Source organism: Callithrix jacchus, chromosome 4 (genome assembly GCF_049354715.1).
Source record: "Callithrix jacchus isolate 240 chromosome 4, calJac240_pri, whole genome shotgun sequence".
NCBI classification, from domain to species: domain Eukaryota; kingdom Metazoa; phylum Chordata; class Mammalia; order Primates; family Cebidae; genus Callithrix; species Callithrix jacchus.
Window position 1 is genome coordinate 103285900 of NC_133505.1, and position 22756 is coordinate 103308655.

The window sequence follows — 22756 nt, forward strand, 5'->3', positions numbered from 1 at the left end:
TTCTTTTCAAGCCAGTGTCACTTTTTCTCAAGCCAGAAAGTTCTCAAACTTTAAGAAGTTTGTTAGGCATATAGAGCTCTCAAAGTTCTCAAACTTTAAGAAGTTTGTTAGGCACATAGAGCTCTTCTTAGTTTACAACTAGAAGCGCTGTGAATAACATAAGATGAAAGTTTTGGGGGGAGTAAAAAAAAAAGCGCATGTTTGATTGAGTAGTAATGAATAAAAGGTCCATAGTTTACACCTAGATTGTTTTAACCTCATTCCTTTTTCTTTATTGGGTGCTTTAGAGGCAGAGCCTGAGACGGGGATTTTTGTTCAAGTGACTCATTGGAGGAGTGCTCTCTGGGAAAGGTGAGTGAGGGATGTAGGGCAAGACAGGGAATGTGTGTCAGCTGGAGACTGTTTTCACTCAGATTCTATTGGGAAGGTCTCAGATGAGAAGTGCACTGAAAAGCTGGTCCCATGGTATGGTAAGTGGGTGGCTTTTTACTGTTCTATTAGTTATTGGCCGAGGTTTCAAAGACAGTAGTGTCGGAAGGTGTAGCCTTCCTGGTGTGGTAGCTTTCTTTGGTGATTGCCTTAGTCTGTTCAGGCTACTATAATAAAATACCTGGAACTGGATAATTTATAAATAATATACATATATTTCTTATGGTTCTGAAGGCTGGGAAGCCCAAGATCAAGGCACCAGCAGATTCACTGTTATAGTCTGGTGAGGACCTGTCCTTCACAGGTGGCACCTTCTCTATGTCCTCACTTAAGAGAAGAGGAAAAGGCAGTTCCCTTCAACGTCTTTTATAAGAGCACAAGGTTCATTCACCCCCTAAAGGATACACTTTTAAATATTTTTGCATTGGGGGTTAGGTTTCAACATGTGAATGTTTTGTTTGTTTGTTTTGAGTGATGGGTACCAACATTTAGACCACAGCACTCTCCAGGGAATAGAGGCATTGTGAACTATTATGGACCAATACTCACAACAGCCAGAGGATTGGAGCACCTTCCTGAAAAGGGGTAGGGTCCCACAGCATCCACTACAATATAGTATAAAATACATAACTCTGGAGAGTTGTTTTTTTAGGGAAATGTTAATTGCACATTCAGTTAATTGTTTTAAAACTCCTTTCCCCTTATGCTTGGAAACAGCTGTTTTTTGAATAAAAAATCAGGATAATTTGTCAAATCATGTATTCTGACTTAGGACTTAGAAGTATATTTCTCTGATAATTTATTTTTATGAAACATACAACATATAAATTGAACATATTTATTGGTATACTTAACAAACATTAAAATAATAAATAAAGATGGGACATTGAGATGCTTTAGAACATAAAAGGTGTATTATTATCACATACAGAGTCTCAAACCAGATTTGATGGACAAAATTTCTCATTTGCTTTACAAATCTCAATTCCTTTTGTCCCACTCAAACGTCTATTCAAATTTTCCCTTCCTTTAAATTTTTCTGTAATATAAGTAACATCTTGTTTCTATTTACTTTTTTTCTTTCCTTAAATCGTATTTATTTTTCTTTTACTTGGTTTTCATGTCATGGCTTGAGGTTTCTCAGGAAACTTACTCTTTTCATCTAAACTATTATATCTATTAATTGTTCTCTCTATCATTTTTTTTTCACCTCATTGACTCATTGTTCTCAAAGTGAAGCAAATGGGAATGCACTTAAGTGTACAGTAGAGAAATGCTACCATCATCTCTTATAACTCCTCTGACACCCATTACATATGTTTGTAAAGAGCCTGGTTGGAAGAACACGGAGTCTGCTTTTTGGAAGGCATTTGAGCTGTCTGCAGCCTGATGAAGAGTTTAGAATGGTTACTCACTCATCCCCAGATTATTATTATATGATGTTTATTAAATATTTTCTAATACTAGACATCATTTCATGGTAAAAGCCAGATAAAATTTTAAATGTGTTTTGAACCAAAAGCGTTGCAGATTTCATTGTCTTTTAATTTTTTCTGCCTTATTTTACATTCCTTATAATCCTAATATTCTGATTGTCTTGATTTTTCTCCTGTTCATGAAACATCCTTAACATGTTCAGGTTTCTTTTCTATTTCTGAACTATATTTAATGTTAAAGCATACTGCTCAGAAATCCTTTTATCCTGTAATGGTCTCCACTTTCCTATCAAGACCCTCTCCTACCTACAAATACAGTGGCTTCACCAGTTGCTAAAATTTTCATCCAAAGACCGGAGTGGGAGCTGCCATTGTGCCTGCTTCCCAAAGTGCACTCTCAGGGATTTCCTGAGTACCACCAGGTCTTCCCTTTGTGCTTTTTCAAAACCTGTTTTTTTTTGTTTTTTTTTTTTTTGCTTTTGAATTCCCTGGACATCAAATTACTTTACTACTTCTGAGGCAACAAGAGCATCTCTTTTTGCTACCTTATTTCCTCAGAAGCAAGGCTCCATTTTTTTTTTTGTCACTTCCATTTGACAGTCCTTGTCTTTTTTCATATGGGTTTTACAAGACCAACTCCTGGGACTTATTTCTCTTCCACCCTCTCAGATCTGGGACCCTGTTGGATTTGAGATTCTTTTCCTTTTTTTTTTTCCCCCTTGTCACCACTCTTACCTTAATGTCAAAAAACAAAAACAAATAAAAAACTAAAAAACTTCTAAAGCCTAGTTTTTAAACTGTTTCTGTTTCCTTCAAAAGCTCTGGCAATTGTTTCTATTTATTTAATCATAAATTTGTTTTTTGTTTGGGGTGTGTGTGTGTATTTGTGTGTGTGTGTGTGTGTGTGTGTGTGTGAGCTTACTCTGTTTTCTGCTTCTAAAGCACAAATCAGATTCCTAAAATCAGTGTTTAAGCACAAGACCCAAAATACCTTCTTACCATGGAAATATTTCATGTCTCCTATCTGTTTCCAGAATTCATTCTTACTTTTTCATCTCTTGTTAAACTTCACTTTGAATAAATTGCACTCTGGATTCTCAAAATTAGTGACAATAATTAAATCTTAGTAACATACCACTCCCTCCCCTCTTAAAAAAACAAGATTAAGAGGGAAAACAAATGAGCTAGAGTAATGAAATCCAACTCACATATTAAAGCAGAGGTAAAACTGCATCCCAGATTTCACCCTATTTGAAACAAATCTTTGGCTTCCAGAATGACTTCTTACCTCCTCCACAACCAGATTTCTGCATGCGTCACATGATGTAGGCCACTTAAGAGTATAGCTACTGTTTATAGAGGCTTCACTGAAACCAGACTGAATCTCTATCCACTCCATCTCAGATTCCTCCTATTTATTATCTGCTGTATAAATCTTGCATCTACTAAGGATTTAGAGTTTTGAGATATGTGGCTCTAAAAGTTTGATATATTTATGGTAGTCTGTCTTCTCAATTAACTATCCTCTATGAAATTATTGTCAGACTGAAGTGTTTCTAGTGGAGGAAAAATTACCTGTGAACCTAGATGCACAAATATCCCTACAACCGCATACTGTTGTATGTTGATGCATAAGCATAGGAGACATTGTTTAGGCAAATGCTCTGCACACGTTATTACTAGCTGGGCTTTGGACCTCGAACTTGTTTAAACTGGTTAAACTATATGTAATCCACCAGAGCCACTGATCTAATTATTTGTAACTTATCAATTTTGGGAAAGGAAGGATATAAAATGGAATCCAAGAAAGTAACACCAGTGACAGAGCTAGTCAGAGACAGAGCTGACCTAAACTATCTTGTTCATGTCTTCTTCCTTTTGTAGCCCATCCAAGTTCATTATACATAGCACCTTTCATAAGATTGAGAGATGCAACATAAATAGAGATAATAGATTATTGTGGGAAGTTAATAAAATTAATTTTCAATAATAAGATCCTTCTAAAATTCTAGAAAGTAGTTTGAAATGCGACATGAATCTAGGAGAGAAGTTAGGACTGGAAAAAGATTTCAAAGTCATCTGCATAAGGTATTTAAGGCCATGGGAGTAGGTGGAAGATTGTGTAAATGAATGAGAAGTATAATAGTATATATCTGAGATCAGAATGCCTAGGTTTAATTCTATCTCTGTCACATTTTAACTGAAATCTTGAGCAAATTATCTACCATCTGTGATCCTTGGTTTTCTTATGTTTATAATGAAGTTTGACTTAGGTTATCTTTAAGTTCCTTTTTATCTCCAAAATTCTGTTTTAATAAATTGCTAAAGGTGAAAGTGCAGAAAATATAGAAAACCTTTAAGTACACAATAGAATTGAGACTTAAGGGAGATTTCAAAGCTGAGGACAACTTAAGAATGTACATATTTGAATGAGATTGTTTGTTTCTTGATTAACACATGAAACTTTTTCCCCCCCTGGTGGGTATTGGACCCAATTTCCAATAAAATTTCCTCTTCACAAGGTAAAAGATAGTACTCTAAGGAGATTACAATAAGTGAGACTAATGATGGTTAAAGCAGCAAACATTAGAATAAAACAAGTGAATTTTAGGGAGGATGTTTCAACAATAAAATAGCAACTGATGACAACCTGAATGGTATGAGAGAAGCAAAGTCAATTGGTTCTAAGGTTGCACACTGTGTTATACTGTAATTGAAAACATGGTGTAAGGGGAGATGGAAATTAAGAAGTTGTAATCATATGGGTGTCTTTATGAGGATGTCAAAGCACTTTGCAGACATCAGGTATTAATTCTTATTATATCTTTAAGAGGCAGGTAAAAGAACAGGTATTGTTTTCAGTTAGAAATGGATGGCCTGTGTTTATGGGGTAAGCACATGGCACATGCAGAGGCAGTCAAATGTCACCACTGAAAGGATGTACTCCACCATCATAGAGCCTGCATTTAATTCTCCAAAGCACCACCCACCCATCACGTGTCCTGGGGCAAGTTGCTTATTTGGGCTTCAATGTTCTTGACTACAAAAGAGAAATAATAATGGTTATTAGTAGTTGTAAGGATTAAATAATATGTGTAAAGTGCTTCTAATGGTGTCTGCCACATAGTAAATATGGTCAATATAATCTACTGCTATTAGTACTACAATGACAGTCAGCAACATATAGTGAGGTTTTGATACATGTAAAGGGAAATTAATGTTTCTTCGTTCTTATTTTGGGGCTTCCATTCTGTAAGTGGGGCCTGGGAAGAACAGGGACTATGAAGGTCCCTGTGGCAATTCATAGCATGGTTCCTATTAATATTAATATTGATACCACAGTGCCTTCACTTTTTGAGTACAAAACTTGTTTATGACATTTTGTTGAAGACAAATGGAAGTTAATAACAAATAACAGCTTTTTCTTTTCCCATTAATTTTGTGTTTTTAATGGAGCAGGAATTGGGTTAGAGGCATAGTTTGACTGAAGGGTATTTCTTCTCATGAGAGGGGTCAATGAAAAGCAAAACCTTAGGAGATTTTGTGGAGAGTATAACAGCAGGATAATAAATTAGTGATTTTTTTTTTTTGAGGCAAAGTCTCACTCCCTCACCAGGTGCAAGGCTGGAGTGCAGTGGTGCGACCTCATCTCACTGCAACCTCCACCTCCTGGGTTCAAGCAATTCTCCTGCCTTAGCCTCCTGAGTAGCTGGGACTACAGGTGTGTGCCACCACACCCAGCTAATTTTTTTTTTTTTGTATTTTTAGTAAGACGGGGTTTCACCATGTTGGCCAGGATGGTCTTGATCTCTTGACCTTGTGATCCGCCTGCCTCAGCCTCCCAAAGTGCTGGGATTACAGGCATGAGCCACCGCGCCTGGCCATAAATTGGTGGTATTTTTTAAAAGCTAGATGAGAAAAGTCAGATTAAAAGCCTGTTGCATAGTCTTTTAGATTCTACTTCTACCATACACTGCTTCAGGATTTATTTCTATACCATTCTTTTAGCTAAACCTTCTACCCTCTGAAAAACTCTCCTTCCTCAACTCATTAACTTACGTCTTTTTGATCCTTTAATATGTGATGGAAAACATTCTGAATGTCTCCCCTACATAGATCACCCACTGGATCACCTCAGTATACATATATTATTTGCCCTGTTTTAATTTGAACTAATTTTTGTTTCTTTGGAAACCCTATTTTAGTCTATTTATATAGCATGGATAATCTATGAAATAGATAATCTTGCTATAATCATAGCAAGGAACTATGAAAGTTCCTTGATGTCAGGAACCGTATTTTCTATTGCATCACCCGAGGGTATCTGTCATAATGTTCAGAAACATTTATTAAGTACCCAGAGATGCTTAATGAATGTTAGTGACAGAGAAGACTCTCATTCAATTGAGATAGAATACAATATCTGAGAGATTTCTGGATACAAGCAGAGAAACAGAGGCCAGAGGTGTACAGATTTGAGTTTTATCCATGTAATGAGAGTAGTTACACTAGGCAAAAGTCCCAGTTTTTCTTAAATCTTTTTATTAACCTAAATGCTCCATGTCTTTTTTTTTTTTTTTTAATTTTTTATTGGATTATAGGTTTTGGGGTACATGAGCAGAGCATGCAAGACAGTTGCGTAGGTACACACATGGCAGTGTGCTTTGCTTTTCTTCTCCCCTTCACCCACATTTGGCATTTCTCCCCAGGCTATCCCTCCCCACCTCCCCCTCCCACTGGCCCTCCACTTTTCCCCCCAATAGACCCCAGTGTTTAGTACTCCCCTTTCTGTGTCCATGTGTTCTCATTTTTCATCACCCACCTATGAGTGAGAATATGCGGTGTTTCATTTTCTGCTCTTGTGTCAGTTTGCTGAGGATGATGTTTTCCAGATTCATCCATGTCCCTACAAACGACACGAACTCATCATTTCTAATTGCTGCATAATATTCCATGGTGTATATGTGCCACATTTTTCCAATCCAGTCTATTATCAATGGGCATTTGGGTTGATTCCAGGTCTTTGCTATTGTAAACAGTGCTGCAATAAACATTCGTGTACATGTGTCCTTATAGTAGAACGATTTATAGTCTTTTGGATATATACCCAGTAATGGGATTGCTGGGTCAAATGGAATTTCTATTTCTAAGGCCTTGAGGAATCGCCACACTGTCTTCCACAATGGTTGAACTAATTTACACTCCCACCAACAGTGTAAAAGTGTTCCTTTTTCTCCACATCCTCTCCAGCATCTGTTGTCTCCAGATTTTTTAATGATCGCCATTCTAACTGGCGTGAGATGGTATCTCAATGTGGTTTGGATTTGCATCTCTCTGATGACCAGTGACGATGAGCATTTTTTCATATGATTGTTGGCCTCATATATGTCTTCTTTCGTAAAGTATCTGTTCATATCCTTTGCCCACTTTTGAATGGGCTTGGTTGTTTTTTTCCTGTAAATCTGCTTGAGTTGTTTGTAAATTCTGGATATCAGCCCTTTGTCAGATGGGTAGACTGCGAAAATTTTTTCCCATTCTGTTGGTTGCCGATCCACTCTAGTGACTGTTTCTTTTGCCGTGCAGAGGCTGTGGAGTTTCATTAGGTCCCATTTGTCTATTTTGGCTTTTGTTGCCAATGCTCTTGGTGTTTTGTTCATGAAGTCCTTGCCTACTCCTATGTCCTGGATAGTTTTGCCTAGATTTCCTTCTAGGGTTTTTATGGTGCCAGGTCTTATGTTTAAGTCTTTAATCCATCTGGAGTTAATTTTAGTGTAAGGTGTCAGGAAGGGGTCCAGTTTCTGCTTTCTGCACATGGCTAGCCAGTTTTCCCAACACCATTTGTTAAACATGGAATCCTTGCCCCATTGCTTGTTTTTGTCAGGTTTATCAAAGATTGTATAGTTGTATGTATGTTGTGTTGCCTCCGGTGCCTCCGTTTTGTTCCATTGGTCTATATCTCTGTTTTGGTACCAGTACCATGCTGTTTTGATTACTGTAGCCTTGTAGTATAGTTTGAAATCCGGTAGTGTGATGCCCCCCGCTGTGTTCTTTTTGCTTAGAATTGACTTGGCTATGCGGGCTCTCTTTTGGTTCCATATGAAGTTCATGGTGGTTTTTTCCAGTTCTGTGAGGAAAGTCAATGGTAGCTTGATGGGGATAGCGTTGATTCTGTAAATTACTTTGGGCAGTATAGCCATTTTCACGATATTAATTCTTCCTAACCATGAACATGGAATGTTTCTCCATCTGTTTGTGTCCTCTCTGATTTCGTTGAGCAGTGGTTTGTAGTTCTCCTTGAAGAGGTCCCTTACGTTCCTTGTGAGTTGTATTCCAAGGTATTTTATTCTTTTTGTAGCAATTGCGAATGGCAGTTTGCTCTTGATTTGGCTTTCTTTAAGTCTGTTACTGGTGTAGACGAATGCTTGTGATTTTTGCACATTGATTTTATATCCTGAGACTTTGCTGAAGTTGTTTATCAGTTTCAGGAGTTTTTGGGCTGAGGCGATGGGGTCTTCTAGGTATACTATCATGTCGTCTGCAAATAGAGACAATTTGGCTTCCACCTTTCCTATTTGAATACCCTTTATTTCTTTTTCTTGCCTGATTGCTGTGGCAAGAACTTCCAGTACTATATTGAATAGGTGTGGTGAGAGAGGGCATCCTTGTCTAGTACCAGATTTCAAAGGGAATGCTTCCAGTTTTTGCCCATTCAGTATGATATTGGCTGTTGGTTTGTCATAAATAGCTTTTATTACTTTGAGATACGTTCCATCAATACCGAGTTTATTGAGGGTTTTTAGCATAAAGGGCTGTTGAATTTTGTCAAATGCCTTCTCTGCGTCAATTGAGATAATCATGTGGTTTTTGTTTTTGGTTCTGTTTATGTGGTGAATTACGTTGATAGACTTGCGTATGTTGAACCAGCCTTGCATCCCTGGGATGAATCCTACTTGATCATGATGAATAAGTTTTTTGATTTGCTGTTGCAATCCGCTTGCCAATATTTTATTGAAGATTTTTGCATCTATGTTCATCATGGATATTGGCCTGAAGTTTTCTTTTCTCGTTGGGTCTCTGCCGGGTTTTGGTATCAGGATGATGTTGGTCTCATAAAATGATTTGGGAAGGATTCCCTCTTTTTGGATTGTTTGAAATAGTTTTAGAAGGAATGGTACCAGCTCCTCCTTGTGTGTCTGGTAGAATTCGGCTGTGAACCCGTCTGGACCTGGGCTTTTTTTGTGAGGTAGGCTCTTAATTGCTGCCTCAACTTCAGACCTTGTTATTGGTCTATTCATAGTTTCAGCTTCCTCCTGGTTTAGGCTTGGGAGGACACAGGAGTCCAGGAATTTATCCATTTCTTCCAGGTTTACTAGTTTATGTGCATAGAGTTGTTTGTAATATTCTCTGATGATGGTTTGAATTTCTGTGGAATCTGTGGTGATTTCCCCTTTATCATTTTTTATTGCATCTATTTGGTTGTTCTCTCTTTTCTTTTTAATCAATCTGGCTAGTGGTCTGTCTAATTTGTTGATCTTTTCAAAAAACCAGCTCTTGGATTTATTGATTTTTTGAAGGGTTTTTCGTGTCTCAATCTCCTTCAGCTCAGCTCTGATCTTAGTAATTTCTTGTCTTCTGCTGGGTTTTGAGTTTTTTTGATCTTGCTCCTCTAGCTCTTTCAATTTTGACGATAGGGTGTCAATTTTGGATCTCTCCATTCTCCTCATATGGGCACTTATTGCTATATACTTTCCTCTAGAGACTGCTTTAAATGTGTCCCAGAGGTTCTGGCACGTTGTGTCTTCGTTCTCATTGGTTTCGAAGAACTTCTTTATTTCTGCCTTCATTTCGTTGTTTACCCAGTCAACATTCAAGAGCCAGTTGTTCAGTTTCCATGAAGCTGTGCGGTTCTGGGTCAGTTTCTGAATTCTGAGTTCTAACTTGATTGCACTATGGTCTGAGAGGCTGTTTGTTATGATTTCAGTTGTTTTGCATTTGTTGAGCAGTGCTTTACTTCCAATTATGTGGTCAATTTTAGAGTAGGTGTGATGTGGTGCTGAGAAGAATGTGTATTCTGTGGATTTGGGGTGGAGAGTTCTGTAAATGTCCACCAGGTTTGCTTGCTCCAGGTCTGAGTTCAAGCCCTGGGTATCCTTGTTGATTTTCTGTCTGGTTGATCTGTCTAGTATTGACAGTGGAGTGTTAAAGTCTCCCACTATTATTGTGTGGGAGTCTAAGTCCTTCTGTAAGTCATTAAGAACTTGCCTTATGTATCTGGGTGCTCCTGTGTTGGGTCCATATATGATTAGGATCGTTAGCTCTTCTTGTTGTATCGATCCTTTTACCATTATGTAATGGCCTTCTTTGTCTCCTTTGATCTTTGTTGCTTTAAAGTCTATTTTATCAGAGATGAGAATTGCAACTCCTGCTTTTTTTTGCTTTCCATTAGCTTGGTAAATCTTCCTCCATCCCTTTATTTTGAGCCTTTGTGTATCCTTGCATGTGAGATGGGTTTCCTGGATACAGCACACTGATGGGTTTTGGATTTTTATCCAATTTGCCAGTCTGTGTCTTTTGATTGGTGCATTTAGTCCATTTACATTTAGGGTTAATATTGTTATGTGTGAATTTGATACTGCCATTTTGATGCTAAGTGGCTGTTTTGCATGTTAGTTGTTGTAGATTCTTCATTATGTTGAAGCTCTTTAGCAATCAGTGTGATTTTGGAATGGCTGGTACTGATTGATCCTTTCTATGTGTAGTGCCTCTTTTAGGAGCTCTTGTAAAGCAGGCCTGGTGGTGACAAAATCTCTGAGTACTTGCTTGTTCGCAAAGGATTTTATTCTTCCTTCACTTCTGAAGCTCAGTTTGGCTGGATATGAAATTCTGGGTTGAAAGTTCTTTTCTTTAAGAATGTTGAATATTGGCCACCACTCTCTTCTGGCTTGTAGTGTTTCTGCCGAGAGATCTGCTGTGAGTCTAATGGGCTTCCCTTTGTGGGTGACCCGACCTTTCTCTCTGGCTGCCCTTAGTATTCTCTCCTTTATTTCAACCCTGTTGAATCTGACGATTATGTGCCTAGGGGTTGCTCTTCTTGCGGAATATCTTTGTGGTGTTCTCTGTATTTCCTGCAATTGAGTGTTGGCTTGTCTTGCTAGGTGGGGGAAATTTTCCTGGATGATGTCCTGAAGAGTATTTTCCAGCTGGGATTCATTCTCTTCATCCCCTTCTGGTACACCTATCAAACGTAGGTTAGGTCTTTTCACATAGTCCCACATTTCTTGGAGACTTTGTTCATTCCTTTTTGCGCTTTTTTCTCTGATCTTCGTTTCTCGTTTTATTTCATTGAGTTGGTCTTCGACTTCAGATATTCTTTCTTCTGCTTGGTCAATTCGGCTATTGAAACTTGCGTTTGCTTCGCGAAGTTCTCGTATTGTGTTTTTCAGCTCCTTTAATTCATTCATATTCCTCTCTAAGGTATCCATTCTTGTTATCATTTCCTCGAATCTTTTTTCAAATCTTTTTTCAAGGTTCTTAGTTTCTTTGCATTGATTTAATACATGATCTTTTAGCTCACAAAAGTTTCTCATTATCCATCTTCTGAAGTCTAATTCCGTCATTTCGTCACAGTCATTCTCCGTCCAGCTTTGTTCCCTTGCTGGTGAGGAGTTTTGGTCCTTTCTAGGAGGCGATGTGTTCTGTTTCGGGTGTTTTCCTCCTTTTTGCGCTGGTTTCTTCCCATCTTTGTGGATTTGTCCGCTGGTCGTCTGCGTAGTTGCTGACTTTTCGTTTGGGTCTCTGAGTGGACACCCAGAATGTTGATGATGAAGTATTTCTGTTGATTGGTTTTCCTTGTACCAGTCTAGCCCCTTCGCTGTACGACTGTTGAGGTCCGCTCCAGACCCTGCTTGTCTGGGGTGCACCTCTAGTAGCCGTGGCACAGCGAGGGATGCTACCAGTTTCTTTTTCTGCTCTCTTTGTCCCAGGATGATGCCTGCCTAATGACAGTCTTTTGGATATAGAGGGGTCAGGGAGCTGCTTGAGGAGACAGTTTGTACTTTATAGGGGTTTAATTGCTGAGCTGTGCACTCTGTTGTTCATTCAGGGCTGTTAGGCTGCTATGTTTGATTCTGCTGTAACACAGCTCATTAAACAACCCTTTTTTTTTTCTCAAATGCTCTGTGTTGAGGGGTTTGGGCTTTATTTTTGGATGTCCGATCAGGTGTCCTGCCCAGCTTGAAGGCAGACTAGCCACTGTTTGGCTGCCGAGGCTCCGCCCTGCTGTTGTGTGATTCGCGCTGTTCCTGCCGGCTCTGCTGTGGTCTCCGCCACGCCCTGCGGCGGAGTCTCTTCGTTGTAGCGTGTTGCCTCAGCAACGGCAGGCTGCGTCAGCAGTGGGCGTGTATCTCAGTAGGGACGGGTTGCCTCGGCAACGGCTGGCTGCGTCAGCAGTGGGCGTGTATCTCAGTTGGGGCGGGTTGCCTCGGCACCGGCTGGCTGCGTCAGCAGTGGGCGTGTATATCAGTTGGGGCAGGTTGCCTCCGTAGTGGTGGACGCGCCTCCCCCACAGAGCGTCTCGGACCGTCTGCCCGGGATAGTTTGAAATCGCGGTTTTGTTCGTCCCACTGGGTATCCCAAACGATCTGTCCCTGCAATCCCCTGGGCTGAGCTACTGTGCAAGTCTCGTTCAGTCTCAAGTCCAGCCCTCTCAAGTCTCAGGCTGCCGGTTCAACAAGGCACCCGGACAAGCGCGCCCTGTGGGGATTGCTGGGTAGGGCCGGCCGCCGCCGCCCCGGCTGCCGGCTTCGCCAGGCAGACCTACTGCCTGGCGTCCCGTGTCTTTTTATACTTGGGAGTTTCCCCGTTCTGTGGGCAACAAAGATCAGTCTGGAAATGCAGTACTGACTCACCGTTTGCGGATTCAACGCGGGCTCCAATCCTGGGTTGTTCTCACAGCGCCATCTTGAGTCCCCTCTCTCTCCATGTCTTTTTAAGCTTTTTCAATGTATTTTTGGTATACTCTTACAAAATTTGTATGCCTTTTCTTTCTAAGGAAGATGACCCTAATTGAAAGGTGAAAGAATGCCATAATTTATATAATTGTATTATATTTTCTTTCTAATATTCTACATTATGAGAGCTAAAGCTTGTTCCTGTTGCTATGTCATGTATCGTAATCTTTAAAATGAATTCATTTTTGATGTTTTTATCTTCTTGTGACATAGCGTCATCAAATTTTCAATAATATATGTGACTAGCATATAAAAATCTAAAACAAATCATATATTCTTTGAAAACTATGGAGTAAAAATAAACTACAAATGTAATTTGGTATATATGTTAAAGTGGGAAACATTCTAGGAGATATTTTTATATAAAAAGAAAATGAAATAAAGCTTATTTTTTCCTTTTTAAGATTTCCTGAATTAGTGCTATAAATTGCAGAAGAAAATAGAAAATTATATAAGCAATGCAATATATATTGATGATGGATTATTGTGAGAAAACACTATGGTACCTAATTGTTATAATATTAATAATTCTTTACTTTGAAAAGTAGTCAAATGATCTTTACTTTAGATAAATCATAGGGCTGTAAGTCAGGTGTAAGCACAATATAAATATTCATGTATAGCATATATAGGAAATATATGTGCGTATACATGTTTATAATAGGTTCTGATTAAAATATACTGTGGAAATGGAGGAAAACTTTTGAGATGGTAACTTTTAAAATAGGGATCTTAAGGAAGGAAAAAGAAAAATATTGTTACAAACTCTGAAATTTACACAGTATAGTACTTTCTATGGCAACTGTCATTATTCATGTGGTCATCCATGGAATGGAATGTGCAAGTAGGACAAGAGCAGTGATATCAGCAAAACAATTTAGTTGTGGATATAAGCTCACATCTACATAAACCACTACACTTGACTTTAGTCAAAAGTCTGAGAAGTGTTGGCATGTAAAATAAATTTGGTTCTCTCTATTAAGCATATTAGGAATTAGTATCAATTATATTTCAAGGGCTAATATGTAACTAAGGTTAATGAATGGGCCTTGGGCCTCAGTGCATTTGTTATTTTTATATGAAGTACCTTTCGTTTCAGGTGCCAGATTAAGGTAACAGTCTGATAACCAGCATATGCACTAAGAATAAATGAGGGTTTATTTGTCTCAGAGTGATTGGAGCGACTTCTGTCATTTGTTTTCTTCTTGCTGATCTGAAGTATTGTTACTTTTTGTCCCTTGTCCAGATGAAGAAGGTATAGGTCTACTAGCAAGAGGGATTTCAGCAGTTACCAATTATAGCTCATTTTGAAGGAAATAGGTACTGGACTTTTTGTGAGGAACACTAGTAGCCTTAAACAAGCCATTGAAATGCAAATACAAAATTATCTATTTGGAACATTTTTATGAACAGCCAGAATAATTTTTACATCTTTTTAGAAGATATGAGAAGAGTCTTTAAACTTTTAGTAGTCTGTAACTCAAATTTAGTGTTTTATAGAAAAAACAAGGTAGACATAGCTTCTGCTTTTAGTTATACTTGAGATCAGAAGAAAAATTAGCATCTCTTTTCCTGCGTTCATTGGTGTATTATGTGCAATTCTGTCAAAGTCATGATCAGTAAGTAACAGAAAGCTGTGTTAATGAAAAGCAAAACTGCAAAAATCAGTTGCAATAAAGGTTTATTTTTCATTGATAAAATTTTGTGATTCCCAAACAATCTGGAATATGGAAAACGTATAGTAGTTTCATGAGGCAGGTTTACGTGAGAGAAAAAAACAACAAGAAAAAGGTTTGCATAAGTATCTGAAGGCCACCCTGATGGTATCTGGTGTGTGAAATTGCTGCGATTTAGAATTTTGCAAAAGGGAAATGAAGGAAATGCCTTGAAATTCTACCAAATATGCTTGTTATGGAATATCTCTTGGGAGTCACATTAAAACAAACTAACACACACACACACAACTGATCCAAAATTGTTCAAATTGTGAATGGGTGGCTAACTGGCAAAAACATGCGTATCAAACTCTAAAGAATGATTATAACTATATGCAATGGAGCAATGTAATATAAAACTCACAAAAATTTAAAACATTTATTGTTCTAGCCCAGCAGTTCTCAAATATCAAGCCTAGAGCTGCAACGACATAGATGTGATTCTGACTTAATTAATTAATTAATTAATTAATTTTTTATTGCATTTTAGGTTTTGGGGTACATGTGCAGAGCATGCAATACAGTTGCATAGGTACACACATGGCAGTGTGTTTTGTTTGCTTTCTCCCCTTCACCCACATTTGGCATTTCTCCCCAGGCTATCCCTCCCCATCTCCCCCTCCCACTGGCCCTCCCCTTTTCCCCCCAATAGACCCCAGTGTTTAGTACGCCCCTCTGCTCAGGACTGGGTAATTCTTCTAAGCTCTCTTAAGTGATTCTGGTATGAATACATGGTTGAGAAATACTGCTTTGCACCATGGATCCTTGAGAGGAAAGCAGACTTTAGGGTGGATTGGCCCTCTGTTGAAATCCTGGCTCTGCCACTGACTGTGTGACCTTGTGAGGAAACTCCCAGAGGCATCTTTCTCAATCATATGGGAAATAAAAAACCGCAGGATTCCTATGATAATTATGTTTGGTAATGTTTTTAAAGCTTTTGGTATGGATCAAAAATACTTGTTTTCTGTCTTTAGTGCATTTCTTAGTCTCTGATAACCCCAGACATAAGGTCACCTTCTCTTGTAATATTATGTAATATTAGTGCCGCCACCCACAATATATTATCTAGTAAAAATTTCAGCAATTTTGAGGATTCTTTGGGGATGAGGTTAATGCATGTAATTATTTTTGGCTCTTTTTTCCTGCTTCTTAAATTCATAGTCTCTACCTTCAATTTTGCTTCTTGCTTCTGACTCTGTTTCTACTTGGTAATGTGCACTGGACAAGGTTTCTTCTATGCCTTTGCTATCAAAAGTATCAACTATATCTAATTTTAATGAAGATTTGTGATTCAACAATCTAAAATTGCATATCAGATAGTCAATTTCTTAAAAATATTGCAACCATTTCTGGCTCTAAGGAATTTTTATTGTCTCTTCTACAGAGTTTTTGACTTCCTTTTATGTTCCTGTGCTCTCTTTGTTTCTCTTTTAAACTCCATTATGTTTACTTTTGCTTCAAAATCCCCAAATATCTACTTCATCTAAGTTCTCCATTTGGCTCATTTTGAGGCAATTCAGTTATATGCTGATAAATGTCTTTTAACTACAAAGTTGTTGATCATATTATTTTGCTAAATAAAAATTATTCTTGTCTCAAAGAGGAATTTTGCCACTCATGAGAATGATCATTTTCCTCTCCATTGTAGGATGTTGGCACAACTGATTTTTTTTTGTTTCTTTTTAGTACGTATAATTGCCTGAACAATGGCACAGTTGAGACAGCAGAATACCTTTCAAAGATCAATAGAGCTAGGGTTGTTTCCTGGAAAACTAAGTTTTGTTTGTCAGTTAGTTCATAGCTTTGACCTTAACTAAATTTAAAAATCACTCAGTATAATATCTGATGTTGAATGCCACTGTTTTTATGTGTCTTTCAAAATTTATTTATATGTGAAATGGCTGAGCATATTGACTTAGAATATAATTCTGTGGGCCATCTGAAAGCTGGAACACACCTAGAATTTATTTTTTGTATAGTTAATACCCGGGTATCTATGTCTTAATTCTTCCTCCTCTTTTAATGTATTTTTAAAGGTTTTTTTTTTTCTGTATACATAGTGATATTTGTCTGTTTTAGAAAATCTAGAACTTAAAACAAGTAGAAAATAAGAAAGTAAAAAGGATCTGCAATGGTACAATCCAATAATAATCACCAGTGACATTTACTTTTTAATCTTTTTTTATACATTTCTGCTTACTAATAAAAAGAGATTAATGTATACAATTATGTAATTCATTTTATTCAGCCTAACTTTAGGCAAACATCTTTCCATGCCTTAGATATTTACCTATACTATTAGTTTTAGTGCCATACATATATATATATATGGAGAGAGAGGGAGAGAGAGAAAGAGAGAGAGACAGAGAGAGAGCGGACGCACTGATATATATATAGTATCCCATTAAATGGATACACTATTAATTCATTAAGTTTTCTATTATTGAACCCCAAGGTTTTTTACCTTAAATTTTTATTATAAATAACATCCTAGTGAAAATTATTTTAATTAAATTACTGCATACATTCAAGATATTCAAGATAGACTTTTAAAAATACTTTATTTTCTAGAGCAATTTTAGGTTCATAGCAAAATTGAAAGGAAAGTACAGAAATATTTTCTATACCAGAACTCTTGCATATGCATAACCTCCCTTACTATTAACATCTTAACCCGAGTGGTACATTTGTTACAGTTAATGAACCCACACTGACACATTGCTATCATTCTAAGACCATAGTTTACATTAAGTTTCATTCTTGGTGTTGTACATTCTGCGGATTTGGGTTTGGACAAATGCAAAATGACATGTATCTGTCATTATGATATCATGCAGAGTATTTTCACTGCCTCCAGTATCTTGTATTCTACTTATTCATGTTTTATTATTAAAAAACAATAATCCCATCTCATTTTTAGAGTAGTATTTAGTTTTACTCTAATTAAAAAAAGCCGGGCGTGGTGGCTCAAGCCTGTAATCCCAGCACTTGGGAGGCCGAGGCGGGTGGATCACGAGGTCAACAGATCGAGACCATCTTGGTCAACATGGTGAAACCCCGTCTCTACTAAAATTACAAAAAATTAGCTGGGCACGGTGGTGCGTGCCTGTAATCCCAGCTGCTCGGGAGGCTGAGGCAGGAGAATTGCCTGAACCCAGGAGGCGGAGGTTGCGGTGAGCCAAGATTGCGCCATTGCACTCCAGCCTGGGTAACAAGAGCGAAACTCCGTCTCAAAAAAAAAAAAAAAAAAAATCTTACCTTTGTGGAAAATTGCAAAACATCATGAAAAGGACATTTTAGCAGCTATAAAAATATTAATATTTTGGGTATATGCTCCTTTCTATGCATGCTTTTACTTCCAATTATAAAGTAAGATGTGTTAATCATTGAAAACATGTTAGTAGAGAAACCTGCAAACAGGATAAAATTTGATTTATTATCTCAGTTTCCTCAAGTGACCACTGTTATGATGTAGATTTAACATAGACCTTTCTTTATCTTTTTACTTATTTAAGCTCATATTAGATAGATTTGTATTGTGATCTTATTAACTTTATACTGTAGTGAAATAATTTCCCAGTGTTATTAAGAACTCTAGTTTTTAATACTGCTTAATAGCCTATTTTGTGGAAGTATTTTCTATTATTTGGCAGTTAGCCTATTATTTGATAGCTAGTTTATGTTATTTTTATATAAATATTATGAATATTGCTGCTTTTTGTACACTAATGCATTTTTTAATGTACATTGGATTATTTTTATAATATTGGTTCTTGCGAGTGGAATTAGAGTGCAAATGTTATGAACTTTATTTCTGCTTTTTCTTATGTTTCTGGTTAACTGATGCTGGTAAACTCACATCAGTGGCATAAAAAGGCACATTCATCTTCCTATTTTCTTGGGAAGGGTAAATGTAATTTTTGACTTTTGTGAATTGTTTCTGTACAAATGAAAAAGAGAATCAAGAGGAAACATAAATATAGTGGTGGAAAACATATATGTTTTCCACCACTATATGTTTCCTTTGTTTTTGTATCCTAGAATTCTGATATATTTTCTTCAAGTATCTCTTATTGAATTAGCAAATTCTGTGGGAAAATACATACTAAATGTTTTTAAGTGATTGTTATGTTAATAATGGTTATTTATCAATCCAGTATTTTTTTAACTCCTAGGTACCAGACATGTTCCTAGGGATTGGGTATATTTTATCTTTTCTCTTTTTAATGTATTTAATTCAATGAGAAACTGAATGATTGAAGAGATATAAGTAGATTAATAATTCATTTAATGAATATTTATTGTATACTCTCTGCTCTATGGCAGTTAAGTGCTGGCAGTACAGAGATGAATAAGACATGATTCCCATCCCTAAGAGCTTCAGGTCTAGTGGGGGACAGTGGGTTAACAAGTGATTGTAATTCAAAGTGGGGAATGCAGCACATTGGTGTGCTTCCTGTCTGTGGGTGCAGGGAGAGAGCAGTGACTCTACAAACGGAGATGGTCAGTGGAAGCTTCACCTAGGAGAAGGCACTTGAGTTGGTTCTGGAGGGATTTAGGAGTTGGCTAATATGAGAGGATGGAAGGCGAGGGGGTAGGTACTTGCTACTTTAGTCACAAGGTAAAGGGAAGGAAGGATCAAAGATGTATAGCAAGTTATGAAATGGCATTGGTCTTGGTGATGTCAACAAAAACCTAATGGGTCAATTAGACAGTGATTTTGTGAAATTAAGCTTCAATAACATGAGATAGCTTTATGTTGTGCTTAATTAGTAGATATTTACATGTTTAATAATATGGTGAATCAAGACAAATCTTTTTGCAGTAGTTATATTTTTCTGTGTTTACAAACTATATATTTGCTCATTGAAAAATTATGAAAATATAGGAAAAAGAAGAAAAATATTCATACATAATCACTGTTAACATTTTAATGAACATGTTTTAGAAATTTTTTTAAACATATAAACATCCTTCAAAAAATAGAATCATATAATGCAAATGGCTTCTTATCTGTTTGTTCTCACATAATATATTATGAAATTTTTCTAAAAATAAACACGTTAGTATTTCATATCAACATATCTGCTATATGGATATGCCACAATTTGATGAACAAATTCACCTCTTCTAGTACATTTGAGGTCATCATTTTTTTTTCTATTAAAAAGAATTCTAAGGTAAACAGTCTTTTATAGTCATCTTTGTTCACTTCTTTATATCTTAGGAAAAATTACTATGTTAAAATATTTATGTTTCAAATACTGCCAAATTGTCCTCCTGAAAGTTTGTATCATTGTAATTATATTTTGACAAAGCAATGTAAGAGAATATAAGCAAATCTTGCTCTGATTCAAATTGCTTTCCTTGTAAAAGTAACATTCTGCTCAAAATAAAACTATCAGTGCCAATATACTTCAATTAGGCTTGTGATTAAATTATAAATAAATTAAGAAGAGATCAATACCTCAGTGCCTCTGAGTTTCCCCCCTCAAGAATATTAAATGAGAGTGTAACAGACAAAATTGAATATAAATAAATTTTCTCCAATGAATTAATAGACATTTGCATTTAAGTCAAAATTTGAAGAAACCGAAGAAATTTGTACTTTGAGGATGTCTTGCTACTGAGAAGCTTCACATTTTCAGTTGTGTTCTATTATTGAATAATAAGATCATCCACATTTTTGTACCCATAAGCTAATGTTCTTTGTCTTCAAAGAAATTCTTAGAATAAATTATGCTAACTTAAATGACTTTCCCTTTCACTAGAGTAAATTGCTACTTAATTCAGTGTTCTAAGTGAACTGCTAGTAATTGCAAAGGATTAAGACAACTTTTCAAAGTATACAATTTACCACTGGAGTGTCTTAAAATATAAAACAAAATGAAACAAGTCTACAGATTTATGTGTGCTTTTATTATTATTATTATTTAATACTCAAAGTTAAGATAATTACATTAACTTCCTCAGATTTAATAGCAACTTAAAGTCCTGTATTAAAATATTGATCAATTCTTTATAGTTACTATGCACCAATAGCTTAGGCACCCCAAGTTCCTGGTGAATGAGTCATTTTAGATAGCCATTGTCTAAATAATAGAATTCAGTCCCCCAAATAAGAATTAGAAATATTTCAGAATTACCTTTCAAACTTCCTTTCCTTATTTAAGCAAACCTCAGGTAATTGTTATATACTATACTGCTGCATTGACCTCAGGGTCTATTGAATTGTATTTTTGCCCATGCTAATTGATTCCATATTTTTTTTGCTGAAAATTCTTGAGCCTGCTTTGTATTTTTCAGTCTTCTCATGCTATTGGCCAGTTGTCGTATTTTTCTGTCAGCATATCTACTTAATCTAATTATAATTTGTTGATGTTAATCTGGCATAAATAACTATGCTTGTTAAGATTGTATAAAGCAAAAGTAAATGAGAACTGAGAAAGGAAATGACAACTTCTTTTTGAGCAAAGAACAAGCATTTTCCTTTATAAATATATATCTTATTAATATACTCAGTGGCTCAGGAGTTGAATTTACTGATTTTCTATTTGGGCAAAATTTTGAATAGATAAGCTAATTTTCCTACTCAAAGTGCTTCTCTTGACCCAAACTGAGTGTCTAGCAAAAGTGACTTTTAGGGAAGGCAAAGAAAAAAGCTGTCATGCCTTTCTCCCACACTATCATCAGATTAAGGTTCAGCTTCACCTAAAATTGCACCAGCTGTAGTGTCTGTGTGCAAATTTCCCTGTTTCCTATGTTCTAAAATGAGCTGATCTTTGCTGTGAGGTTCTATAATCTTATGAATAGCAGCTCTTGTTTTCACCCTGCGTCAGCCACTGTTCTCAAATCTGCTTTTTTCTTTTTGATAAAAATAAGAGCATGTTCCAGGGTGTTTTATCTCATTTTTAGCAACATATACATTAGAGAAGAACCCAATCCTGTTGTGATTCAGGAAAAATAGGCATAACGTATATTTAGGGAGTGTCTGGCCAGAATTACTGGATTGAATTGGAGTTAAAGTATTCATTTGTGTTTGACAGTGTTTTGTAGTCTAATATGCACCAAAATCTTCCTTGGCCTCAAAGCAAGTTAAAACTGGCTGGGCAATGGAATTAGAGATGAGGAAAAGGTTTAGAAGAATGGTTGATAATGAACACAAAGTTTAAAAAAAGTTAGAAACAAGTCTAGTAATATCAGTTATAAAAATAGGTTAAAATAGAAGTATAATCTATTTAATATTTGATACTGTTTTGTGTTACCTAATTTACGCAACACAATTATGAAGTAATTCAAAGAAATAATAGCTTTAGGAAACATTAGAAATGACATTTAGGTATCGTGTATGACATGGAATCATCTGAGAATGTACTACCCCTTTATTTAAAGACAATGTGGCTAAAAATAAGTAGATTATTTTCTGATAAGTATGAAGTTTATTGTTATTGGGGAACTGCTGACTCATTTGCTTCTCATTTTTACTAAGAACAGGATAAATCATATATAATCTGTCCATTATTCTTCTAGAATTGTTTTTGGAATGTACCTATAAGAGGCAGGGGACTCTAAGAGCCTCATGATTCTATTTTTAAAAGACCAACAAAAAAGAATGGAAAGATATGGGCATTTTCTCATTTAAATGATACATAAAGAGGAAGATCTTGCTCAATTCTAGATTAAAGATGTTGGTCATTTTCGTCCCATCAGCTCTGCTGCTGATGGGGAGCACTGACCTCAGACTTTCTCCTTCCTATTATCTGCAGATAAGTCACTTTTCCATTTCTGAGAGAAGTGCTTAACATATTATATGAAACTTCCACAAAGGCTTTGCCGTTACTATTTTTAAAACAAAATTATTATATACATATGTATGTGGTTTTGGAACTCTTGTATTTCAGTTTTACTGCAATTTTTAAAAACTACCAAATGCATGCTTATATGATAAGATATAAACTCTTTTAATGAGAGGAAGACTGATGGTCATGTTTTTATGATTCTTCTTACCAATCTCTTCCATGAGTAGCTTTGACAAAAGTATGTGGGAATTTATTTTTACTATATATAAATTACACATTGTACAAATGTTTCTGTTCTAAATATGATTAAACCAGGATGATTTTTAAAGAATATTTTATTCACTAATAGAGTTGAATAATTTTCAGGA

The 22756-nt window shown here is 36.4% G+C and overlaps 1 protein-coding gene across 22 annotated transcripts in view; it reads left to right on the top strand.

The window, feature by feature from the left end:
• Positions 1-22756, top strand: part of LOC144582184 (uncharacterized) — a 1185294-nt gene that overhangs the window by 74051 nt on the left and 1088487 nt on the right. Inside the window, exon 2 of one of the 22 annotated variants that reach the window (XM_078369864.1) lies at positions 288-351. The exons of the other annotated variants lie outside the window; for them this stretch is intronic. The gene's annotated coding sequence lies outside the window, so the exon portion shown is untranslated. The remainder of the gene's footprint in view (positions 1-287; positions 352-22756) is intronic. 22 annotated transcript variants of the gene reach the window in all.